We start from the raw sequence: 27,656 nt of genomic DNA on the forward strand, positions 1-27,656 counted from the left end.
AGATTTATTTTACTTCTCCTCACCCCCTTGTTTTAGCCCTTGCTGTATCTGTTTGTCTTCCTTGTTTCTTTTGGTGGAACCAGGAACTGAACCCAGGACTTCCCAATGTGGTAGAGAGGAGCCTAATCACTTGAGCCACCTCTGTTCCCTGCTTTGTTGTGTCTCTCATTATGTTTTTTCTTCCGTGTCTCTTGTTGCATCATCTTGTTGCATCACCTTGCCATGGCTGCCCATCATGCCAGCTCACTGCCTTCTTTAGGAGGCACCAAGAACCAAACCACAGCCCTCCCATGTAGTAAGCAGGAGGTCAATTGCTTGACCCTTATCTGCTTCCCTGCTAGGTCTTATATACACTGAGAACACACAGAGAAATGAAACCACCATTTTGACCCTACCATGTAAGAGAGGACTCAAGGATCACTCACAGCCAAACCTGAATCACAAAGTCCCCAAGAGGCTGGGTCCTTGGAGCAATTCAAGGCTGAAGAGACAAGTGCCTGATCACCCACAGCTGAGCTCTGGGAGACAGTGAGACAGCCTTGAAAGAAAGGCAAGGACCTAGGCAGAGAGAGGTTGCCATCTTGCCTTGTCATGTGGCAGCTGCCAAGATCACCAGTAGCTGACTAGTGAGAAAGCATCTGTGCTGATACCTTGATTTGGACATTTCACAACCTCAGAGCTGTAAGATTTTTCCCCAAATAAATCCCCTTTATAAAAGCCAACCCATCTGGTACTTTGCATTGGCAGTCCTGTGGCAAACTAAAACAGTAATTGATGAGGAGGAGGAGGATGATAACACAACACAGTAAATGTAATAATGCCACTAAATAATGTACTTAAAATGGTTAAAATGGCTGTTTGTGTTATATATATATATATAAATGTAAATATATATATAAATGTTTCCAGAAGTTTTTGAAAATAAAAAAATAAAGCTCTAAGTCAAGTCACTGAAAGTTTTTCTACTAACTCTTAGCTCTTTGAAAGTGACCACTTTGTTTTTTTTGTTTTTTTTTTTTAGGTACCAGGGCCAGGGATTGAACCCAGACCTCTTATGTGGGAAGCTGAAGCTCAATCACTGAGTCACGTAGGCTTCCCTGAGCTGTTTTTTGTTTGTTTGCTTGTTGTTTGCTTTTTGTTTTTAGGAGGCACCAGTGATCAAACCCAGGACCTCCCATGTGGGAAGGAGGCACTCAATGATTTGAGCCACATTCATACCTCACTTTGTCTTATTTATCTCTTTACCATCAGAACCTAGAATTTACCTGGCCCCGACCAGGAATTTAAAAAATGTTTGTTGAATTAACAGATTAACTTCAGAACAAATCTCTGTTCTATTCTCAAGAGTCAAAGGATTACTGAAAAGGAATTTAGTCTATAAGCAAGCCTCCATGGGAATGGGAAAAGAAAAAGGAAGGACTAGAGAAAGAATCTTTTCAATCTCAGGGAAGCAGGCAATATTATCTCCAGAATACAGCTAGTTGTTTCCTCCTACACACATTCCCTCCCACTTTATTTTCTCATATAGACCAGAGATTAGCATATGTCTTAAAGAGGCAAAAAAAGAGAGAAAAAGGAGAAAGGGAAGGAAGGGGAGGTACAGGAGGAGGAAAACTGCCTTGGTTCCCACTGGCTTTCAAGTGATTGGTTCCAGACCATAACAAGGTGTGGTTTCTCTTTCTGATCTTGGATTCTTTTGATACTCTTCCACCCTTTTCTATTTTAACTTACCAAGCTTGAATCATATTCACTCCTTGAAACCAAATGGCCACTGCACATGGCACATAGTAGATACTCAAAGCTGATAAAGAGGAAGGGAGAATGGAAGAAGCAAGAACAGAAGGAAGGATCCCACTCAATGGGATTTTTTAAGCCCACTGACTCTCAGCTTTTTCTACCTTGGCAAACCTAGCAGCAAGATTTGAAAAAAATCTTTTTCTAGCTTGGTTCCAAACCAGCAGCAAGATTTGAAAAAATAAAGCTAGGTCCCAAATGCGGGTCACTGACACATCTGATCCCAAAGGGTGACCCAAGTATTGGGGAACTGAGAGATACAGGAAATTGAAAAGGACTTGGACCAGCTAGTCAATTATAGCCACAGCATATTGATGTTTGAGGAAAATAGAAAAGACACATAATAGAGAGGAAAACCTGAATGCTGAATTAGGCAGATAGGATTTCAATCCCTTTCCTTCCACTGAAAAACCAATTTCCTCACTGAACTTTAGTAATCTCATATGCAAAATGAAATAGGAATAGTTGCTTTAAATAGATTGTTGTGAGGACCAAATAGAAAATGAATATAGTATTTTGTAGAGTGTTAGGAGAAGCTTCCCCAAAAAAGCATCTTAAAATGGGCCTGAAGGATTTGTTGATTCATATAATCCATGGAATAGGTCACTTGGGACAGCCAAGTAAGACACTTATATAATAGCAGGTATATCTAAGATATGGTTGTTACAACTTAATTTCCTTAAAACTTTCTTTTTGTAAAAATACAACTTGAAATTTTTAAAAGTATTCATCAACAAAGAATTCTCAGGAGAAGCTGGAAAATCACCTGCCTCCAGCTGCTATCTTGCTCTGCTAATGATTTGTATGCATGTGAACAAAAGGTTCAGTGCTTCTATTAATTACCTAAAAAATGATTAATCTCCTTTCCACTACAGAATTAGGGAATCAGGAGGTAGATCACTACAGCCTTCTCTTTATTACAGATAACATAAATAAGTATCCTTCCTTATACACCATAATTTGCAAGTTTTCTTTCTTCCCTGGTTTTCTTTCTGCCGCATTCTGTGCACTGACCTAACACATTGGGAAGAGATGAGATTCACATTCATCTTGGTTTTTGTTCAAATCCTGGAATGAGGTACAAACGGTGGGTCACAAACTTTCTAAGCCAGGGCAGATATTGGGGTAACCACACCCTTCAATTCACCATGGGTTGTCTTCTTCTGCCTGCAATCACCCATAGCATCCCCTGCTCATGCACGTCACTTAAATTGGCCATGGACTCCTCAAAGTCACGGCCCTTTTTTTCTTAATACCACTAGACTTAACATATCTACTTCACCTGTAATTGGGGTCTTAACTTTAATGGCCTTCAGCCTTGCAATTCATATTCCTATTTATGACCTCATTCTCTACTTGGATTTTCCTCATCTTTATTGCCCTATGCAAATATCCCATCAGACACAATATTGCTCTTATGATAACCTATCATATTCCAGCTGACAATGTGAAGGACTTTCTGGAAAGTTCAATTCAAATTATGTGATGCTGAATAGTACTTAATAGGATATTCAAATAGGAACTAAGTACAAAGTCTCATCAAAATTAGTTATGGGTGTGGTCTGTCCTGGGGCAAAATTCATATCCATCTACTGGGCTGAGAAACCTAGAAAATAGTTCATTGCTTCCAATATACAATGGAACAGGCATAGGATAAACATTCCCATTCTAGAAGGAAGAAATTGGCAGGAAAACTGGGGTCACAGGTCCCAAACAAGTCAAACCCAGCAGCACAAATGCCATTAGAACTCAAGGTCTAAGAGTTATCTCTAGGACCATGCTTTATCCTCCAGGCCTGCTGTAGCGGCAGCCCTACCTCTTCCAAGCACTTGTGCATGTTCTCCTTGAACACTGGGGTCGAGGCCCCACCCTCTCCCTATGGCATCAGAATGTTCTCCCTGAATGCCAGGGCACAGGCCCCACTGTCTCCAAGCATTGGGGCAACAGCACTCTCCCTGAACAACAAGGCTCAAGGCCTACCTCCTCCAAGTGTTGGAGTAGATGGCCTGCCCCCTCCAAACACATACTATCTTGGCCTGAGATCTCTTCTGTCCAGACTTCAGCTTTTTTGATTCTTTCCTGAAAATCGTTCTTCCTTCAATTCACCCCTTCTCTGTCCTTACGAATTTTAGAAAACCCTTGTTAGCTTTGCATGCAGTCCAAGGAGGTCCAAACCAAGACACAAAAGAACTTTCCTTAGATCCTTTCTGGATAATTGCATTTTTAATCCCAACTTCCACTGTAATGCTAACTAGGCACACCCTCTTTAGCAAAGGGTTGTTCAATTAACCCTCAGATGGACTCCTGTTTTCTGGGGATTTACTTCTTGGAAGCTCAGAAAGGTCCCTAATAGAGCCACTTCTGGCCCTAGTCTCAGAGCATGCTACCTGAATAGGCTGAGAATTTTCAAAATCATCAATTACTGGTTCCTTTGTGCTTAAGAGTTAAATTCTCAGCTTATCCCTTGCCTCTTGCCTCTTACTATAAGCTGCAAGGGGAAACCAGACTATATCTTCTACACTTAGCTTGGAAATCTCAGCTAAATATCCAAATTCATCACATGCAAGTTCTGCCTTCCAACCAATATCAGAACACAATTTCACCAGTTTATAACAAGAATTGCCTTTCTTACAATTTACAATAACACATTCTTCACTTCCCTCTAAGGCCTCACCGGCAGTACCTTTAGCATCCATATTTCTATTAACATTTTGTTCATGATGAATTACGTTTTCTCTAAAATGATACAAACTTTCTCTACCACTCACACTCATTTTTGAGTTCTTACAGTTATTCCAGCCAATTACCCAATTCCAAAGTCATTTCCGTATTTTCAGGTATTTGCAATAGCAACACCTGACTTTCTGGTAGCAAAAACTATATTACTTTTCTGGCTGCTAAAACAAATACCTTACAATGGGTTGGCTTAACAACAGGAATTGACTGGCTCACAGTTTCCGAGGCTAGAAGGCTTGCTGCCTCACAGGGTCAATATCTTCTGGCTGGCTAGCAATCTTTGGAGTTCCTTAAATTTTTTGTCACACGGCAATGCACAAGATGAGGTCTTCTCCTTTCTCCTCCTGTTCCATTGACTACTGGCTCCCCCTTGATGACTTTCTCTCTCTGTCTCTTAATTTCATTTTGCTTATAAAGGCCTCCAATAATCCTGATTAATGCCCAACCTGATTCAGTTGGGCCATACCTTAAGACCTTCAAGCTATCTTATTTATAATGGGTCCAAACCCACCAAAATGCAGACCAAGACCAAGAACATGTCCAAACTACACAATTCAATCCACCACAGGTCACCATGTGTTTTATTTCTGCACATTGGGAAAGAAAAATAAAGAGATAATTTTTTAAAAATACACCCCAGGATGACTATGTTGAATTGAAAGAGTGATTTTGGAAAGTCTGACCCCAGCTCAAGGAGGCAATACAAAGTGCCCATGACTGATGCATCAATCAGCATGAAGCACTGGGCCTCTGGGGTAGGGCAGGCATGGGCATGGCAATTTATGTCCCCCGTTATCCACAAAGCAAATATTTCCCTAACAATAACACAGTAATTTCAAGAGCAATTTTTAAAACAAGAATCTTTCCCCCAAACTCCTGAGCTTTTCTGATTTTTGTCAGCAACAAAAGAATTCAGCACCAAAGGCAGGTTGTATCTTTGAATATTAAAACTCCCACCCTGGGAAAATGTTTAAGCCTTCAGATAACTCCTTTTAAAGTTATAAATGAAAGTCACTCAACAGACTACAGTGCTCATGGGTCCCTTTTATCTACTGAAGAAAAACAACAGAGTGAAACTTTAAGAGCCTGAGACCAAATTACTGACCTTGAGTCACCTTCCACACCACATCTGGCCCAACCAAGATATGGAGCTAAAAGCTTTAACTATTAGCAACAGCAAATGATGCAATTTGATGATAGAAAGAAACCCATCAAGGGAGAACAAAGCAGCTGGATCGTATTATTCATAGAGCTCTTGGAGTTTAAAAAGAGCCTAAATTTGCCTTTAGCTAAACCCTTTCATGCTCAAATCAACCGTTTTACCTTCCCTTCCTGTCCAGAGAAAAAGGAATTCCAGGACTAAAGTAATCTACTGGAGGTTGGACTGTCCTAATGGGTTTATTATTTGTCTTCTTAGAGCTGCATGGGTGAATCCCTAAGCCACAATCTCCCCTAGCTCTACCCCTTTGATTTTCATTTTCTATGATCATTGTTATTGTGCTGCACTAATACCTACTCATCCACATATTCAATATGATCTCTGTGTACCTCTACCCCAGCTATATTTCCCATGGAAGCCAACTATGAAACTTTCTGAATTGCCACCAAATCCAATCATCAAGGTCTAATGTCCAAAACTGCCATAGCAAGGCTGCACCACGGCAGTTTGTGGCATTTTTCCCAGGACTCTTAAAAATTGCTATCTTTATATGCAAATCTGCTTATTTTCTCCCCTAACTCCTGCCCATAAACATTAGCTACCCATCTCAGGCGTTCATTATGTGCCTGGAACTATACTAGGTGTTTTACAAATACAATTTTATTTCATCCTCACAGCAACCCAATAAGAAAAGTATCATTGCCTCTATATTATAGAGAAAATAAAAGCTAAGGAGTTTTAATAAAATTAAAAAGTAACACAACAAAGAAGTGCAGATTTAGACCCAAGTCTATCTGACCCCAAAAACCATTTTTACTACACAGCACACAAAATTTATGGATGAAACCCTAAAACATATTAACAGTAGTTATTTCTAGAATATATGATAATGCCTAACTGTATGTCTTTCTTACGTCTTGCCTGTATTTTTTAATATTTAAAATTGGGTATACAGCTTACAAGATTAAATAATAGGGATTAGTTTTCCTCTCACCTCTGAAACAAAAAAAAAAAACAGACAAAATAAATGAAACAAAAGTTTTCAAGACAGTAGACATCAAGCAAAGAGGGATAATGACCTCTGAGAGAGGAGAAGCAAATAAGGTGAGTCCTATGATTGCTCCAATAGGATTGTTTTAAGGCAGTTTTCAAACCTCTGCAGAAGGAGGGGGAAACAAGACAGAGCCTGGTGGAGTTCCTGAATTGAGGAAATGAAGCTCAGAGTCCATTCAGGAAGGAACTGCACAGAGCAAACTCCAGAGATCTACAGAGGGAAACCCACAAGTATTAACACGTTTTCACCAATGCATGCATATGAGGAAACTACCCAGGCCAGGAAAAGAACCATCCCAAAAGAAGAAAGGTGACAGGTCCCAAAAGATGAAAGGTGACAGGCTTGGAATAGTAGTACCAATTCCCACCAGCCAGACTACAAAACCACATAACTCACAAGTCTTTGCGTAGAGTACTTAATAGGTTCTTGCCTCAGTAGTGGGAAATGCATATTCCTAACTATGCTCTAAGAAATCTTAAAAGGCAAGACTGAAGAGGATCAAACTACTTTCAAGTAATTTAAAGGTGTCCCAGAGCAAACCTCATAAATAATTATAGGAACACAAAAATATCCAGCACTCAGCAAGGTAAAATCTACAGTATCTGGCACCAAATTAAAAATTAACAGGGAAGTGGAGCAGCAAATTAAGAAAATACAATCACAATGAGGGGAATAATCAATCAAAACTGACCCAGAACTGAAATAGATGTTAGATTTAGCAGACAAGGACAACAAAGTGCTTATTATACCTGAATTCCATGTGTTCAAAACTTGAAGTATGGACTTACAATATATAAAAAGACCCAAATCAAGCTTTTAGAGATGAAAAATACATTGGATAAGATTAATGGCTGGTTAGACATTACAGAAGAAAAATTTAGTGAACTTGAAGGTATAGCAGTAGAAACTATTCAAAACCAAATAGTGAAAGGAAAAGAATATAACAAAGTTAAAAGTAGCTGTGAGCTTTGGACAAATTCAAGCAGCCTAATATATGGGTAAAGTCCCCAAAGGAGGGGAAGGGGATAAAAAATAGTTGAAAAATGGTCAAATTTTCCAAATTTGATGAAAACTATAAGCTCACATATCCAAGAAGTTTAAATGAACCCTATATTAGTAAGGGTTCTCCAGGGAAACAACTGAAAGTAGATTTCTATAAATAGTATGAGAGTTTATAAAATTGTCTCACACAACCAAGGGGTGCACAAGTCGAAAATCTGCAGGGCAGGCTGCAAGCCAGGAACTCCAATGAAGGACCTTGTTGAGTTCCCTAGGGGACCCTGGTTATCTGAAGTAGGGATGGGAATTCTCTCTCTGATAGCCGAAATCACTTCTCCTTTTAAGGCCTCCAAATGATTGGATGAGATGTCCCTCACTGCTGACAGCAATCTCCTCTGTTGATTGTAGATGTAACCAACCACCTCTGCAATCAACTCACAGATTCATAAAGTCCATTAAATGCCCTGGTATTACAATTAACCCAGTGCTTAGTTGACCAAGCAACTGGGCACCATTACCTGGCCAAGTTGACACAGGAGCCTAACCATCGCATACCCTAAGCACAAGAAACATGGGGTGGGGTGGGGGCGGGGTGGAACCACCAAGGTATACCATAATCAAATTGCTCAAACCAGTGGGAAAAGAAAATCTTAAATTTGGCCAGGGGGGATGAAAAAAAAGACATATTGTGAAAAGAGAAACAAAGGTAAGGATGACAGCAAATTTCTATTTTTAAAAATGCAAGGGAGAAAACAGTAGGGCAACATCTTTAAAGTACTGAAAGAAAAAAGCTATCAAACTAAAATTCTACCCCTAGCGAAAAATATCTTTCAAAATAGATGGGAAAACAATATGTATGAAGCTTGAATATATTATGTTAAGTTAAAGAAGACAGTCACAAAATGGAATATTTTATGATTCCATTTACATGAATCATAATAATAACCAAAATAAGCAAATCTATAGAGACAGAAAATAGATTCATGTTTTCTTAGGGCTGGGTGTTAGCTGAATAAGAGGATAATATAATAGCTAAAGGATATGGGCTTTCTTTTTAAGGTGATGAAAATGTTCTAGAGTTGAGTGTGGGGTGATGGTTGCAAATATCTGTGAATATACTAAAAAACATTGATTTGTACACTATAAATGGGTGCATTTTATGGTGTGTGGATAGTATCTCAATAAAGCTGTATTTTAAAAGTGAAAGGAGAAATAAAAATATTTTCAGAAATGCAAAAGCTGAAAGACTTCACCACCAGCAGACCCAGATACATATTAATGGAAGTCCTTCAGGGAGAAAGAATATGATACCAGATGAAAATGTGGATCTACATAAAGGAATGAGGAACACCAGAAATGGTAACTGCATAGGTAAATAGACTATTTTTTTCTTATTAGTTGAATCTCCTTAAAAGATAACTGAGTGGGAGCAGGTGTATCTCAGCAGCAGTTGAATGCATGCTTCACACATACAAAGTCCCAGGTCCAATTCCCCGTACCTACCCCTAACCAAAAAAAAAAAAAAAGGGGGGGGGGGAGGGAAGCAGATTTGGCCCAATGGATTGGGCATCTGACTACCACATGCAAGTTCCAAGGTTCAAACCCAGGGCCTCCTGACCCATGCGGTGAGCTGACCCACTTGCAGTGCTAATGCGCGCAAGGAGTGCCCTGCCACACAGGGCTGTCCCCCACATAGGGGAGCCCCACATGGAAGGAGTGTGCCCCGTAAGGAGAGACACCCTGCATGATGAAAGCGCGGCCTGCCCAGGTATGGCACTGCACACACCAAGAGCTGATGCAGCAAGATGACACAACAAAAAGAGACACAGATTCCCAGTGCCGATGACAAGAATCCAAGCGGACTCAGAAGAACACACAGCGAATGGACACAAAGAACAGACAACGGGGTAGGGGAGAGAAATAAACAAAAAATAAATCTTTAAAAAAAAAGATAACTGATTGTTTAAACAAAATTAATAACATAGTATGGGATTTATATATAAGTAAAAGTATGACAAGAACAGTGAACAGGTAAGGGAGAAATGAAGGTATACTATGATGATTCCTAATCTATACATGAAATGATATCATTTGAAAGTAGATTGTATTAGTTTAAGATGTATATTATAAGCCATAAAGCAAACACTAAAATAACAAAACAAAGGATTATAGCTCTTAACCAACAAAGGAGATAAAATGGAATCATAAAAATAATCCAAAATAAGGCATAAAAATAGGAAAAAGAAAATAAAGAACATAGAAGACAAATATAAAGCAAATAGCCTAGCCACATCAATAACCAAATTAAATGAGAATGGTCTAAATATACACATTAAAGGCAGAGATTGTCCAATTGGATAAAAAGCAAGACCCAATTATATGCATAAAGACAGACAAATAGACAATGGAACAAAATAGAGAGTCCAGAAATAAGGCCATTGATGTATGAACGACTGACTTCTTCAAAGATATTAAGGCAACTCAGTGAAGAAGAAAATCTTTTCAACAAATGGAGATGGAACTACTAGATATCCATACGCAAAAAAAAAATTTTAAGGACTTCAATCCCTATCTCAATGCAAAATGTTTGTTTATGTTGTTTTGCCCTAATTTCAAAGCATCCTGTGTGTTCAGATAGCAGTACAGCATTTAAAGGCTACAGGATCTTTGAAGTAATATTAAATAAGTTCAATTTCTAAACCTCCTTGGAACAAGACCACTGAAATCTTGTTTGAGGGAGAAAATGAGAGGTGAGAGTAACCAGAATGAGAAGAGAGTTGAATATAGTCAAAAAGACTGTTTCAACTCATTAATGAATTTTTTCATTAATTTATTTACCCATTTAATGGTAAAAATAATGTGTGAAAAAAATATGAGCAGATAAAGTTTCCGAATCTTGGGAAGTTTCTTACCTTTCGAGTCTCAACTTTTGCAAGTATAAAATGGGAACAATAATAAATTTCTACTCATCTCCAGATTCATATATTCACTTTCTTCAGGGCATCCTCACTTAAATGATCCATATGTTCCTCAAACTCAGCATGTCTAAACCATATTCTCCCCTCCCCAAACCTATACACACTCCAAAGTTCTCTGTTCTTCATTGCATCATATATTAGTCAGTCAAAGGGGTGCTGATGCAAAATACTAGAAATTTGTTGACTTTTATAAAAGGTATATATTTGGGGTAGAAGCTTACAGTTACCAGGCCATAAAGCATAAGTTACTTCCTTCACCAAAGTATATTGCCATGTGTTGGCACAAGATGGCTGCTGACGTCTGCCAAGAGATCAGGCTTCTTGGGTTCCTCTCTTCCCAGGGCTCTGTTTCTCTCCGAGCTCAGCTGCTGTGCTCTCTCCAAAAGGCCAGCTGTAGACTATCAGGCAAACAGCTCTGTCTCTCTCTCTAGGGCTTCTACTGTGCCTAAGGAGCCATCTCTATTCCTCTGCATTCTTCTCCTGTGTGTTTACTTCCTGGGCTCCAGTTCAAAAACTCCAGCATTAAAACTCCAACATCAAAACTCCAACTAACTCTTCTGCTCTGCCATGTAGTTTTATCTCAGCATCCTACTGACATGGCCCAATCAAAGCCCTACCTAATCATAACTTAATTATACCAGGTACAGACCAGTTTAAAAACATAATCCAATATCTATTTTTGGAATTCATAAGTAAGACCAAACTGCTACACATCACCACACACATGGCCATAAATCTGAGAGTCATCTTAAAGCCATCATTTTTTCTCCTTCATACCCAAAAACATTGACCCAGGCATCAAGTCCTGCCATTTAAAAAGGGGTATCATGCAATCATTAAAAATAAGACTGCAAAATATCTAATGCCTTACAATGATGCCCCAGAAGGACACACACACATATATATGCATTGAAGGTGGGTAAAGGGGAGGGGAAAGGAGGGAAGGAGCTAAAAAGAAACTCCAAACTGTATTTAAGTAACTAACAAAAGGATATTAGAAGTGGAGTTGGTTTTATATTTCTCTTTTTGAAATTATGGGAATTAGCTAAAGAATAGATTCCTTTGATTTAAAAAAAAAAAAGAAAAGAAAAAGCAGAACAAAACCTGTTGTTGTTTAGCCCAAGACAAGCAGCATGGAGTAGCAGTTAGGAACACAGACTCCAGAGCCAGACTGCCTGGTCTGACCATTGGTCAACCACTTCTAGTTATGGAATCTTGGGCAAGCTACTTGGCTCTTAGTTTCCTCATTTGTAAAATGGGGTTAATATTAACACCAACTGCATAGGTCAATATGATGATTAAATGAATTAATATATGTTAAATCCTTCAAACAGAGCCTGGCTAGATAGCTAGGATTATGTAAATGCCATTGTTCTCAGTAGTAATACTGTAGCATTACTGTCATCACCATCCCCCTCCTCTCTCTCCTAATTAAGCCTTGAATTTCTCTCACTTGGACTATTTCAACAGTCTTATTATACCTCTTACTTCTAGTATTGCACATCCTAAATTCATCCTCCACCCAGCAGGTAGATTGATCTAGCTAAAGACAATTCTAACCAAATCACCTTGTTTCTAGATAACATCTTTATTTTGGCACAATATATAGTTACCAGCTCTGGCCTGACCCCTATCCACTACCCTTTCCTCATCTCCAAAATACTTCACCTGCACTTTATAGTGTGATATCTCCAAACTGCTTCCACAAATTTTGGCAAAACATCAAATTTCCCACCTACCTGTTGCTTCACATCTTCTGCTTTGTGTAGGCTGTTAAACTTTCCTAGAATGGACTGACTTTTTTTTCCATGTGGATGAATTTTCTAAGTTTGCTCAGGTTCAACACAAATGACAGCTCCAGAAACATTCCCCTTCTTTTTTTTATAGTATCCAATGCTTGACTATGAAATATTCCAATTGTGTAACTGTTTTGCACACCTGACCTTGTATACCCAGCATCTAATTTTGCAGAGATATTCAATATTTGTTTAACTGAAGAGATCTGAATAACAACAACCGTACAAGGTATTATGGAGAATAACTGAAATAGCAATTTCCTCTTTTTAATTCTCCTAAATCAAAAGCAACAACAGAAAAGGGAAAGGAAAGGGGGGAAAAAAAAAAAAAACTCACCTAAACACCCACAACGTGGCAACTCTAGACTAGCTCCTACGGAATTGAGAATGACTTCTTAATGAAAAAAAAAACAGTGATAAGATTCTTTGAAAATATCCATAAAGTGAGGGAGCATTTGATAACATCCAAAGACAAGATACAAATAAAGGATCAAGGGAATTAGCAAAGGAATAATGTCCTTCATTAGATCCAAACAGTCAGAACCTGTGAGATTGGACCCTTGGGAGTTAAGAGCTCCCAGAGGGAAAGGACTCCCGTGTCAACAGTCCAGAAATAGCCATCTGCGTTCTGCCCACTGCTTGGATTCTTTCATTTTCACAATAGCGTCCAGGAATTCCTTAGAATTCCACGAAAACCATCAAACTTGTCCTCTTTCTTCGTCGAGCTGAGGCAAGTCTAGCATGTTCGAAAGTTAACTTCGATAACCACGAAATGGGGTGTGGGGGGGAGGAAGGAGGGGAGTAAAGGAAAATATAATTGCAGAGATTTTGGCCATATATCTAACGTAAAGGTTTGTGAGCCTCCAAACATCAATAATAGCATAGGCACAACACAGAGTGTACTTAGAGCAGTTCTCCCAGTGCCTGAGAAGCAGTAAACTCTGGCATCTAGCAGCTGCAGAGTCCCCAGAACTATCACTGAGGTAGGGGTATTTCACAGGAAACCGAGGCTCGGAATGATCAAGAGAAATGCGCTAAGTCACGAGGTTTGTTGTGCAAACCAAATTAAAACCAATATCTGTGTTAAATTGAGCAGTCTGTGTTCGTGTGTCTGTTTGACATTCATGATCTGGGCCTTTATTTTGAAGTCTATCTTTCTCAAGAAAATTGCACGGTTGCCCTCTGGGAGAAGCGGCCGGGGAAGCCGAGGGGCGCGGGGAGGGCCGGCGGGGCGCGGGGAGGGCCGGCGGGGCGCGGGGAGGGCCCTCGGGGCGCCGGGAGGGCCGGCGGGGCGCGGGGAGGGCCGGCGGGGCGCGGGGAGAGCCAGGGGGGCGCGGGGAGGGCCGGCGGGGCGCGGGGAGGGCCGGCGGGGCGCGGGGAGGGCCGGCGGGGCGCCGGGAGGGCCGGCGGGGCGCGGGGAGGGCCGGCGGGGCGCGGGGAGGGCCGGCGGGGCGCCGGGAGGGCCGGCGGGGCGCCGGGAGGGCCCTCGGGGCGCCGGGAGGGCCCGCGGGGCGCGGGGAGGGCCGGCGGGGCGCGAGGAGGGCCGGCGGGGCGCGGGGAGGGCCGGCGGGGCGCGGGGAGGGCCCGCGGCGCGCCGCTCCGTCCTGGTCCTGCGCGCAGCCCCTTCTTCTCCCCGCCTCCCTGGCGACTGCGGATCCCGGGGAGGCGCTCGGAGCGCGTCCGCGGCGGCGGCGGGAGAGAACCCAGAAGAGGTCTGGGCGTGAGAGAACCCCTGACAGGTCCAGCGCGAACGCTTTCCCTGGGAGTTCACAGGGAATCTGAGTGTTGTAACTAAAGCATGGAATACAGAAAACAACAAAAAATGTCAACTGATGTTTTAATCGCACCTGAAATTCCATCCACTTGCTGAGTTGAGCGCGTGTATTGTCAGGCTCCGGGGTCCCAGCTTCTTCCAGTCTCAGCTGTAGGCTGGCATAAGGCCCGTCTCTCTCCCCGGGGCTGGTTTCTTCTGGACTCAGCTCCTCTGACCGCTCCACAAGGCCAGTTGTGAACTATCAAGGGGACGATTTGGCTCTCTCCCCAGGGCTCCAGTGTCAAAAACTCAACTCTCTGTTAGCCTCTGTGAGTTACTTCCTTGTCTTCAATGGAACATTTGTTTATATAGCCCATAGCTGTAAACAGCTGTAGGTGGGGACTCCCACTGAGTCACCCTAATGATATGGTCAAATAAAAGCCCTAATCATGATTTAAGAAAGTAAGAGTGAAGCCTCTGAGCCTAATACAATCTAATATGCCCAGAAGAACAGACGAGTTTACAAACACAATCCAATATCTATTTTTTTAATTCATAAACAATACCAAACAGCCACAGGATCCATTTGGATGTTGGTCAACTCAGATGTGTGATTACAGCCCATGGCTTTTCTACCAAGAAAATTATCACATTTTGGCCAGTTATACTAAGGAACACCACATGTCATTATTAATTTCACCTTCTACGGAAGGCCTAGAGATAGGCAGGATACTTTGTGGAAAGTGTCAAAGTAGGTACTATGAAAGCTCAAATGGAAAATTCATAGCAAGATTAGTGTGCTGGTTTACACTGTCCTGAAACTCACAAAGAACCCATGAACTAGAGATGGAGGGTTATATTTGTTAGTGATTTATTTGGCAAAAATCAAGTCAGAATCTTTTAAGATATTTGTAGGAATTAAACCAATTGTAGGTTTTTGATGATAAAATAAACATGTCATTCTATCTATAGACTAGGACTTTTTAAACAGGATGCACTGAATTATACACTCATTAATCCAACCATCAAGCAATTCTGTTTATTGAACAATCTAGTTAGTCAATGGATTAGTTAGTTTCATGGATTACTGATTCTGTATAATAAACTTAAGCAGAGATATACCAAACACATTTTCATTTGTTTTTGGACATTCAGAAGCAACTTCGAGATGTTCCAGTATTTCTGAATTATTATTTAATGTTAATTAAAACTTTCTGGATATTTGGATGTTATGGTTGTTTCATTACTGTAGAGACAGAATAGTGTGAATCATCCTTTGCATTTGAACTTTTTTCCACTTACTTCTCTGAACAGTTTTTTACTGATAGCCCCATCAACATAAGCTCATGGGTCATTATTGTGTATCAATATTGTCTTGGACTTTAATATTTTACTGTGGTAATATAAGAAGATCCAAATTATTGTCTTGTTTTTAAAAATACAGTCCCCAATATTTTTAGATGTCAATTCATCTATTTCATTTTTCCACCTGGAAATCAGGAATAATGTAGAATGCCACAGTGTTTCCTTTTGGCAAGGCCCCTGAAGACAAAAAAGAAGAAAACCTGTTGACCAGAAATATTATAAAGAGTGTGATATTCCAGTATTGGGAGTTGGAAAGAGAAGACTGAATTGGAGTCATATTCATCTGCTTCATGTGTTTTCACCTTACTGAAAGGAAAGTTAAATATGTAACATGGGACTGTATAGCATAGTAAAATTTCATGTGAACTAAGAATATGGGTAATATTGCATATATAAGGCCATTTTTCTTTGAAACTGAACAAATGTATGTTAATGTTACAAGATGTTAATATCTAGACCAAAAAATTATGCTAAGTGAAAGAAACCAGACACAAAGTACTACGTCTTGTATGATTCCATTTGTATAATATGTAAATATAAATCAATTTATAAAGATGAAATTAGATTAGTGGTTATGTAGGGCTGGGGAAGGATAGAGGGATTGAGAGGTGACTGCTAAAGGGTATGGAGTTTTTCTTTTTGGAGTAATGAAATTGTTTAAAAATTTTTGTGGTGATGATGAATGCACAACATTGTGATTAAACTAAAAGCCATTGAATATACACTCTGTTTTTTTGTTTTGTTTTGTTTTGTTTTTTAAAGATTTATTTTATTTATTTCTCTCCCCTTCCCCCTTCCCCGTTGTCTGCCCTCTGTGTCCATTCTCTGTGTGTTCTTCTGCGTCTGCTTGCATTATCCGGTGGCACTAGGAAACCATGTCTCTTTTTGTTGTGTCATCTTGCTGCGTCAGCTCTCGTGTGTGTGGTGCTACTCCTGGGCAGGCTGCGCTTTTTTCGCGTTGGGCAGCTCTCCTTAAAAGGGGCACTCCTTGCTCATGGGGCTCCCCTACGCGGGGGACACCCCTGCGTGGCATGGCACTCCTTGTGCACATCAGCACTGTGTGTGGGCCAGCTCACCACATGGGTCAGGAGGCCCTGGGTACCGAACCCTGGACCTCCTTTATGGCAGGCAGATATTCTATCAGTTAAGCCACAACCACATCCCTTATTATACACTTTGGACAGATTGTATGGTATGTGACTATATCCTAGTTAAAACTGCTTCAAATTAAATAAACAAATAAATAAGCAAAAATAGCCAGAACTAGCAGCTATGTACAGCAAGTGAAGCATAGAGAGATTGAGAGGTGACAAATTTTTTGTCTGTTTTTTGTTTTTCATTATTATTGAAATAATGAAAATACTTGAATAGTGATTGAAGTGAAGAATGCACAACTATGTGATTATGCCAAATAATATTGATTTATTTTTTTAAAAATCAGTTTGTGGATAAAAGAGGAAAAAAGGAAAGGAAAAAAAAGAAAATCGGATGGGTCCTTATACTTTATATTTGCATAACAAAGAGCCACCACAGTAATTATTTTACCCAAAGGATTCATTTTACCTCACAGACCCACAGCTTAGACAAGTGTTTAAATAGAATACATTGCAGTATTGTTTTATGAAACCTTGTATATTGCATTATCAGTGGTTGAGTGCCAGCTTCCCCCAAATGAGATCCTGGGTTCAATTCTCAGTCCCAGTACCTTGGAAAAAAAAAAAAAAGTTAGGTCTGGACAGCAGAGGCTTTAATTTACAAAATAGCAGTTTTTACAGTTTCAAAAAATGTAATGTCTAATCTCCACTAGGTATTAGATTCCATTTATATAGTATTTTTTGGTTTGCAAAGTACTTTATCAATATAATGTTATTGACCTAACAGCAAATCTGCAGGAAAGACATGCTCATAAACACACACAGGTGACAAAAACCAGGATCAGAGAAGAAGAGTGACTTGCCCTGGCCTCTTAGCTGGGCTTGGTGGAGCATGAGGATGTTAAAGGGAAAGTCCTCATCAGCAACTATTCCTTGGTTGTCTGTAGTCCCAGGTTCAGTCTGCTCACCTTACATATTCACTTGGACTAGATCTCAACCCTGGCTACATGTTAATTCACAAATAAAAATCTTGAAGTTCAGGCCACACTCCAAACAACTGCATCAGACTCTTTGGGGGTGGATGTGTTCTTTTCATTACGCTAAGCTGCCTATTTAGCCTATTGTATTTTCTACACCTGCAATAGATTTCTCCTCTGATCAATACTTCCTATTACCTCTAGCTATGCCTGGTAAGTATTGATTTGTGTGTAGCTTCAGAGTGCCCACCTCCCATTGCCAAGGCCAGCCTAGCTGCAGAGAGGGAAATGATGCTAAATAAATCACGTGTGCTGTTTTTTGTTGTTCTATTTTGAGTCTGCCCCGGTTTCCTGATACCCAAGCCTCAATTACTCCCATGAGCATCCTCACTTGGTTTTACCTTGATGGTGGGCAAGAAATTCAATGCCGGGAATTGTATATATATGTTGCCCACATCACTGAAGGAACCAAAAGAGAGTATAGAAATAATGGGAGATTATTTTCAGAGGCCAATGCTAAAATGCCTATTCCCCAGCATGTACAATAGAAAACATTTCTCATTACAGAAGACAAAGCATAAACTTTGGTATCTGACTAGGACTTAACTGTGGAACTGAGAAATCTCAGTTTTCCCATCTGTAAATGGGGCTGTCTTGAGGATTGGAAATAAGCATAACTTGCCAAGCCCATCATAAGGTAGACTGAAAATTGGAAAATGATAGTTATGGTTGTTATTGCTGCTCTTACGAATAGCAGTAATAATCGCAGTGGTACTAGCATTGCTATAGCATACATAAACAAGTAATGATAGATTGACTGGAGATATCCTTAACAAATTGTTTGTCTTTGGCAACCATCTCCTACATAGGTCCTTTTCCCTCAGCATGTACCTGTGTACAGACAACTTATACAAATAACCAGGGACTTGACAAAGCACATGTGAAGAGACAGTGCAATCTGTCACTTCTCCTGGAGGGGTTACAGATCTTTTGATGAACGATGAGGGTGAGTGTAGTAATGAGGCAGAGTAGTAGAAAATGCTCCACACTAAATATCCAAATCCCAGCTGCCATTCCCAAGGCCCTAGAATCCATGTACTCAGATCTGAAGCAAAGTAAAAACAAGAGGGCAAGTAATAAGTTAACAACCCACTTCAGAAAGGACTGCATTCCTTCTGTTGAGCAGCTTCTTAAGTTCTGGTGCTTCCCACTCACTTGTCAGTGCGTAACTCTAATCAGAATGAAAGCTCATAATCATAGCACCATCACAGAAGCAGAATCTTCTACCCTGAGCCCATGAGGACTCTTAGAAGAGTAAACACTGTGGGTGTGCTGGCCTCTGTAAAGGGCACAGAGTCATCAGCTCCCAGGCCCATCTATTCAAGGCTTATTCTTGATGCTGCCAGGCCACAGAGCAGTGCTCATCTCTTCCCTGGACATTCGCTTTGTCTATGACATGGCCTTCCACCTACCCCTGTCCTATGAACAAAGATCATAAGTGTCCTCCCTCCTGCTCTGACTCAAGTCGGCACACGTATCCCATGTGTAGTTCAGATCAGTCACTAAACTTTTCTCTATCTCACTTTTCTTGGTCAAGGCACAAGGTCATATCAAGCCCTTGATGCCCCAATACAGGGCAGTACCTCTTAGGAGGTCTTAGTGAGAGAGTGTCAGAGGGACAGAGATGGCTGAGGGATGCACGCAGCTAATGGGGCAGGCCAAAAAAGCAGGTGGTTCCATTTGGGTTTGACTGAGAGCAACAAAGAAGGAAAAGCCATGTCACTCATCTACAATATCTCGCAAAATTGCTGAAAAGGGAAAGTGTCATGTTTCCTCATTAAAAACAATGCTGTTCACCTCTGGATCAACTCCCACAAGTCCACCTTGGCTCCCCATCAGGTTGATAGCATTGTTTGAAGTCGATTCTGTAGACAAATTTTAAATAATTATACATTCCCCAAGTGCCCCATCTCCATTCTCTTAGTTACTAGGGCTGGACACTCTACTAGACCCAACTTTGACTCCTTTCTCAACTACCAAGCCCTTTAGTATCTCTACTCTTCCCCACCCCGTCTCCACCCCCATGGTCAGTAAAAATCTCCAGGCCTGTATCCCCCCTCAACTGGCACACTGAGAAGGCATTCTCTTCAGTCATCCTGTCTTCAGGCTCTCCATTTCCAGTGTTTCAAGTCCACCCCAGTGATTTTAATCTTCTTAAAATAAAGCTCCTATTTTAAGAACTGTCTCCCCAGTTCTCACTAAATAACGATCTAAATATCTCAGCCTGGTATTCAAATATCCTCACCATCCTACACCAAACCTCTTGCCCCCTATCAGGTCTTGCTGTCTCCTTACTCGAATTCTGGAGTCCAGCCAAGCTACACTGCCTGTTGGTCTCGGTGTTCACTCCCACTTCCTCTCCTCGAGCACATGTTCATGATGGTACTCATGTGCAAGGAATCCACCAACTTTTTCATACCTATGTCATCCTTAAGCATCTAGGTCCACCTCAAATAACACCGTTCCTGAAGACTTCCCTGAACTCCAGCCAGAGGTGATCTTTCTCTTCTCTAAACCCCACTGCTTTCCTTCATAATATTTCTTACAGCTTGATGACTCTATAAACGGAGTTCTTAACCATTTCACTCAATTCCCTCTCAGAGGACAGAGGCAAATCAGCCCTGAAGTTTGAATCCTGACAGCCATGTATTAGATATTTGACCAGGGGTACTTCTTTTCACCTGCCCCACCTCCATTCACTTGCTTATGAAATGGGGATAAAGTGATTCCTACTCCACTAGGCTAGTGTGAGGATTACGAGATAATACATGTCAGGTACTTAACTTGCTGTCTGACATAGAAGCATTCACTAAATTTTAGCTACAGTTCTTATTTATTTGTATCTACAATAGTTACTCCAAAAAGGGCCACCACCAATTTCTTCCCTTCCCACAACTGTGTGCCACCTCACCCATTAAGTCTCGCCCCTTGAATCAGGTCTGGCATTGCGACTTGCCTTGAACAATACAAAGTCAGAGAAGCAGAAGGGATGTCATATCAAGCTCCTGCCTTTAAGAGGCCTGGTAGCTTCTGCTTTCTCTGTAGTAAAGTCATCCACTATAATGTTAAGAAAGTGAGATACTTCAGGGCTCCAACCCCGGACTGATGCTTTGAACAAACAGCAAGAACTGGTGGAAATATCTTTCTCAAAGCTCCAGAAAAAGTTAAAAGACTGCAGTAACAGGACGAGCACCAAATCAAGAAAAATGGTTCCTTAAAAGCAGTAGGATCATGCAGCACCTTGGTTGGCCCTTCCCCCACCCCTTGCGAGCTGGCCACAGAGCCAACCCTTGCTCCCAATGCAGGTTCCTTGTCCCAGTTCTGGAGGAAGCTGAGTGACCCTCGTGCACATAATGGAAGCAAGTATGTCTGGCCCAGTCTGTCTGGTGGTGGCCTGAGGAATCCACCAGTCCAAAACTTGCCTTGTGTGTAGAAGGCAGCTCACAAACTCTCCTACAGAACACTGGGAGAGCAGTCAAGTGACTGCCTGGGACAAGGGATTGCTACCTATGGGTCATACAGTGCAGTGCCCAGGACCATGAAGAAACTGTTTCCTAGGGAGGAGGGTCATTCATATCCAAGTAAGCAGGGAAATTCTCAGGACCACACACACATGCCGAAGACAAGAGACATGCACAGAAAGAATCAAGGAGTACCCTACAACCTATTCTCTAAACTGATTGTATGGATAAACCCTGAAGAAGAGCACTTACATAGTTCAATCTGCAAAGACTGGGAAGGTGTTTTTCTTTTCCTTCTTCCTCTTTTCTTTTGTTTTGTTTTTTGTTTTATTTTTATTTTGTTTTGGTTTCGTCTTTGGTTTTGGTTTTGGTTTTGGTTTTGTTCTGGGAGGGTTTTGTTTGTTTGTTCTTTGTTTTTGTTTTGGTAGCTCATGGCATTCAAGGAGAGCTCTGTCCTAACACAGGCTTAAGGAAGAGAAGCCTCAGAGTCTAACGTCCAGCAACAGCACATCATTAAAATATCAGAATGTTCAGGTTTCAACAAAAGATCACAAAACATACAAGAAACAGGAAGTGATGGCCCAGACAAAAGAGAAAATTAAAGCATTCAAAATCATGAGTGAGAAGGACCAACTCTGGGACATACAAGGCAAAGACTTTTTAAAAATAGTCCTAAATATGTTCAAAGTGCTAAAGAAAAATATGGAAAAAGAAATAAAAGAAACCAAGAAAACTACAGATGAACACAAAGAGAATATCAACAGAGAGATGGAAATTGTGAAAAAGAACCAAACAGAGCTGATCCCACAGTAACAGAAATTTAAAATTCACTACAGGAATTTGTGCTCCTGAGTGTGATGGAGTTGTACTCAGATGTGACCTTTCTACACTTGCCTCTTCTATCACTTTTACTGAACCTGTGGTTGGCACGAGGGATGGTGTATACTCAGGAAACTTGAATCTCTGGTCTGGCCATGTGTCAGCTGGGCCCTGAGCCTCAGCAGAGTTGCAACACCCACTCTCTGGTTCGTTGGACTTACCCACGTCAGCTAACAGGGAGGGGAAGATGACCAACCACCACGCCAGGGAACCGAGAGCATCTACAACCGCAAGCAGGAGAACTGTATCCATCCACCATGTGGGATCTAAGCTCCCTCTCAATTTAGAGGTGGAGTGGACATCACCATCCCAGGGTCCACAGGATGGAGGAATAAAATATGGATTAGAGCAGACTTACTGGTATTCTACTATAGAACTATTGTGCCTCTAGCAAATGGAAGAAGTTGTAATCATTGATGTGGAGACAGTGGTCATGGTAGTTGCTGAAGGCAGGGAGAGGGAAGAAGAGATGTGATGTGGGGGCATTTTCGGGACTTGGAGTTGTCCTAAATGATATTGCAGGGACAGAGGCAGGACATTATATATCTTGCCATAACGCACTGAATGGACTGGGGGAGAGTGTAAATTACAACATAAACTATAACCCATGTGGTACAGCAGTGCTCTAAAATGTATTCACCAAATGCAATGAATGTGCCACAATGATGAAAGAGGTTGATGATGTGGGAGGAGTGGAGTGGTTGGGGTGTGAGGAATATGGGAACCTCTTATATGTTTTAATGTAACATTTTTTGTGATCTATCTTTTTTTTAAGACAATTTAAAAAGTTTTTTAATAAAATAAAATTCCCTAGAGGGCTTCAACAGTAGCTTGGAGCAGAAGAAAGAAGCAGAAAAAAAGAAGCAGTGAAGTTGAAAGTAAGACAATTGAAATCATCCAGTCCAGGGAGCAGAAGGAAGAAAGAATGAAGAAAAGTAAACAGAGCCTGAGGAAACTGTGGGACACCATCAAGCACACTAAATGTATGTGGGACCCCCAGAAGGAAAAGAAAGGGGGAAAGCGGCACAGAGAACACTCAAAGAAATGATGACTGAAAACTTTCCAAATTTAATGAAAGACACCCAAGACGTTCAGCAAACTCCAAACAGGATAAACCCAAATAAACATTGCCATAGTACATTATAATCACACTGTTCAAATGCCAAACATAAAGATAGAATACTGAAAGCTGAAAGAGAGAAGCAACTTGTCACATACAAAGGAGTCTTGATAAGATTAAGTGCTAATTTCTCATCAGAAACCATGGAGGCAAGAAGGCAATGCAATGACCTATTTAAAGTGCTAAAAGCAAAAAAAAAATTGCCAACCAAGAATTCTATATCTGGCAAAACAGTCTTTCAAAAATGAGGGAGAGAGAACCAGCAAGATGGCGTCAGAGTAAGGAGCTCCTAGAGTCTGCTCCTGCTATAGGGCAGTTAGCAAACACCCAGAGCTGTCTGGAGCTAGCTGAAGCACCTGTTTGGGGGCTCCAGGAGACCAGAAGAGCATCCTGCAACATCCTTGAAGGAGTAGAATGAGAAGATTGCCCATATGCAGAGAAGACTCGTAAGTAGAGCACTTCACGTCATGAAGGCCAGTGCCCATCCTCCACTGGAGGCAAAAGCCGCCTCGGGAACTGTTCCGCGGCTGGAACTGAAAGCTCCACTTCCCCAAAATGGGGGAGGAAGAGACGGTTGGGCGCCAATTTCAGCTACTGATGAGTAAATTCAGTGGGCTACAGTATAATCCTGAGAAGAGCTAAAGTTTGAACCTGTCCAAGTCAGAAAGAGGCCAGGAGCCACCATCTTAACTCCACACCTGGCACAAGGGAAAGCAGGGCAGACTAAAAATCCCACATGGGGATTTTGGTGGGGACCAGCTTCTTTCCATCCAGATCTTATTGCAGCTCTAGCCTAGGCCCCAGTGCCACCACCAGCAGGGAGGAAGCTGTGGGGACCTGCACCAGCCTCTCCAGGAAATTACCAGCCAAGCCATGGAGGCCAGTAATTATCCTACTCTGGTGGCACAAGCCGCCCCAGGAGCTATTCTGTGGCTGGAATTGAAAGTTTCATTTCCCAGAAACAGGGGGGGAGGAGAGGGTTGGCTGCTGCTTTCAGCTACTGAATGGTAGACTCAGCTGGCTAAGAGATAACCCTGGGAACAGCTGGGGTAAGAACCAGCCCAAGTCAGAAAGAGGCCAGTAGCTGCCATTCTGACTCCACCCCAAGCCTGAGGGGATGCCAGGCTAACTGAAACCCTGTGTCGACAGGAACCAGTTTCTTTCACGCAGATCAGCCTGAAGCCCTAGCCTAGGCTTCAGCCCCGCCTCTGGTGGAGAGGAGCCTTAGGAGCCCTGCACCAGCCTATACAGGTAACTGTAGGTAACTTTGCCTGGAACAGACTAAAAATCAGAAGTCTACCAGGGCAACTGCAGTCATCATGGACCTGCACTGCATAGATTGCAGCCCACACCTGCAGCTCCATCCCTGGCCCAGGCAGGGGAGAAAGGGATGTGAAGCTTCATCAGTCTCTCTGGGCAACTACAGTCTAGGCCTGCACTTGGATTATTCCACATAGCTATGACTCTGTCCCTACCCCTGCCAAAGAAGAAAATTGGAAGAAGCTTCATTGGTCCCTGGCACAATGAGGGCAGCTTGATCCTCCACAGCTTACAGAAGCAACTACATGCTTGGCTCCTACTGTACAACCAGCAAGGGAGAAATGATAGGAAGCCTAAACTAAAGAGAAAAACTGCACCCAGATAAAATACTCTAGTAAACCATATACGAAGACACCAAAAATTATAATCCATACCAAGAAACAGGAAGCTCTGGCCCAGTTAAAGGAATGAGAGAAGCCTCCAGATGACATAAAGGAGTTGAGACAACTAACTATAGATGTTCAAACAAATCTCCTTAATAAATTCAATGAGATGGCTAAAGAGATTAAGGATATTAAGAAGACATTGGATGAGCACAAAGAAGAATTTGAAAGCATACATAGAAAAATAGCAGATCTTATGGGAATCAATGAAGGTGCAATAAATGAAGTTAAAAAAATATTGAAATCATATAATAGCAGATTTGAGGAGGCAGAAGAAAGGATTGGTGAGCTTGAAGAAATGGCCTCTGAAAGTGAACACACAAAAAAAGAGATGAAGAAAAGAATGGAAAAAACTGAACAAGGTATCAGGGAACTAAATGACAGCAAAAGGCATGCAAATATTAAGTGTCATGGGTGTCCCAGAAGGAGAAGAGAAGGGAAAAGGGGCAGAAGGAATATTTAAAGAAATAATGGCAATATTTTGAAAATATTGAAGGACATAGATATCCCTGTCCAAGGGATACTCCCATCTGAAAAAATCCAAACAGACCAACTCCAAGACACATACTCATCAGAATGTCAAAGGCCAAAGAAAAAGAGAGAATTCTGAGAGCAGCAAGAGAAAAGCAATGCATAACATATAAGGGATATCCAATAAGATTAAGTGCTGATTTCTCACCAGAAACCATGGAGGCAAGAAGACAGTGGTCTGATATATTTAAGATACTACAAGAGAAAAGCTTCCAGCCAAGAATCTTATATCCAGCAAGACTGTCTTTCAAAAATGAGAGTGAAATTAGAATATTCACAGATAAACAGAAACTGAGAGAATTTCTAAACAAGAGACCAGATTTTCAGGAAATACTAAAGGGTGTGCTAGAGCCTGAAAAAAAAAGACAGGAGAGAGGGTCCTGGAAGAGAGTCTAGAAATGAAGATTATATCATTAAAAGTAACTAAAAGTGTCAAAAGAGTGGTGAAAATAAAATATGACAGATAAAACTCAAATAGTCAGGAATAAACTTTAACCAATGATGTAAAGCACTTGTATTCAGAAAACTACAACTCAATGTTAAGACAAATCAAAAAAGCTCTAAATAACTGGAAGAACATTCCATGCTCAGGGATTAGAAGACTAAATATCATCAAGATGTCAATTCTACTCAAATTGATACACAGATTTAAATGCAATTCCAATAAAAATCCCACCAGCATTAATTAAAGAAAAACTTGAAAACACAATCATTAAACTTATTTAGAAGGGTAAGGAGTCCTGAAGAGCCAGAAACATCATAAAAAGGAAAAGTGAACCCTCATCTCCATACTTTAAATCATAATACCTACCTATAGTGGTAAAAACAGCATGGTACTAGCCTAAAGACAAGCACAATAGACCAATGGAATCAAATTTATGGTTCAGAAACAAACCCTCACAGGTATGGTCAAATGATTTTTGACTAGCCTGTCAAAGTCACACAGCTCGGGCAGAACAATCCATTCAACAAAAGGTGCTGAAAAAACTAGACGTCCATAGCTGAAAGAAGGAAAGAGGACCCCTATCTCACACCTTATCCCAAAATTAACTCAAAATGGATCAAAAAACTAAAAATAAAAGCAAGAACTATAAAACTTCTAGAAGAAATTGTAGAAAAATATCTTCAAGATCTGACAATAGATGGTGGATTCTTAAAGGAGATAAGAGAAGGACTGAGTGGACTATTTAATTAAAATGTAGTTTTAATTAGCTTTACTGTAAAGGTATGGAAATTATAGAGTGGATGGTAACACACAGTAAGTAACAGCTAGTTTATAAATGGGGATATGATTGAAAATGGTAGTCTAATTATGTAAATGCCAGAATGCTAGAGAATAATCTAGGAAGTGGATAGCACAGTAAACCAAGAGGTGGATGAGAACTGTGGTTGATGGTACAGATGGAAGAGTGTCCTTTGTTAGCTAGAACAAATGTATATCACTACTGCAGAGTGTTGGGAATGTGGAGAAGCATGGGAAAAATACAGCTGGAGTGACCTATGAACTGTGGTTAGTAGTAGTAATATAATATTCTTGCATCTATGAGAAAGATGTACTGTGTTGATACTGAGGCAGTATGGAAAATGTGAGCCAAATGTACACTATGGACATGATAACAATCAGATGATATTATTTTATCGGTAGCAAATGACAAACCACATTGTGGTATGTTAATGGAGGAGTGTTGTTTAGGAATTATGTACAGGTGAATGATGGTTTTATAAGTTTACAACTTCTGTCATAAAAATATATATTTTAAAAATAATAATAGGGTGGATTGGGGGGAAAACACACCAAATGTAAGATAAGGACTATGATTAGTAGTAAGATTTTGACAATATTCTTTCATAATTTGTAACAAACATCTCATGACAATGAAAGGTGTTGGTGGAAGGTTGATGTATGGGACCCCTGTATGATGTTATGCATGTTTGCTTTGTAAGTTCACAACTTTTACTATATACTTAATTGTTTATGTATGTGCATATGTAAATGATATAAAGATAATAATAGGATTGGTTAGGGGAAAAATACTTTGTAGTAATATTTTGACAATGATCTTTATTAGTTAAAAAGGTTTAAAAACAATGCAAGTTATTCACGGTAGGGTGAGCTGTTATATATGTTTGTTTGATGTTATATATGTTTGTTTGATGTTATATATGTTTGTTTTGTAAGTTCACAGCTGTTATACAC

Source organism: Dasypus novemcinctus, chromosome 18 (genome assembly GCF_030445035.2).
Source record: "Dasypus novemcinctus isolate mDasNov1 chromosome 18, mDasNov1.1.hap2, whole genome shotgun sequence".
Lineage (NCBI taxonomy): Eukaryota > Metazoa > Chordata > Mammalia > Cingulata > Dasypodidae > Dasypus > Dasypus novemcinctus.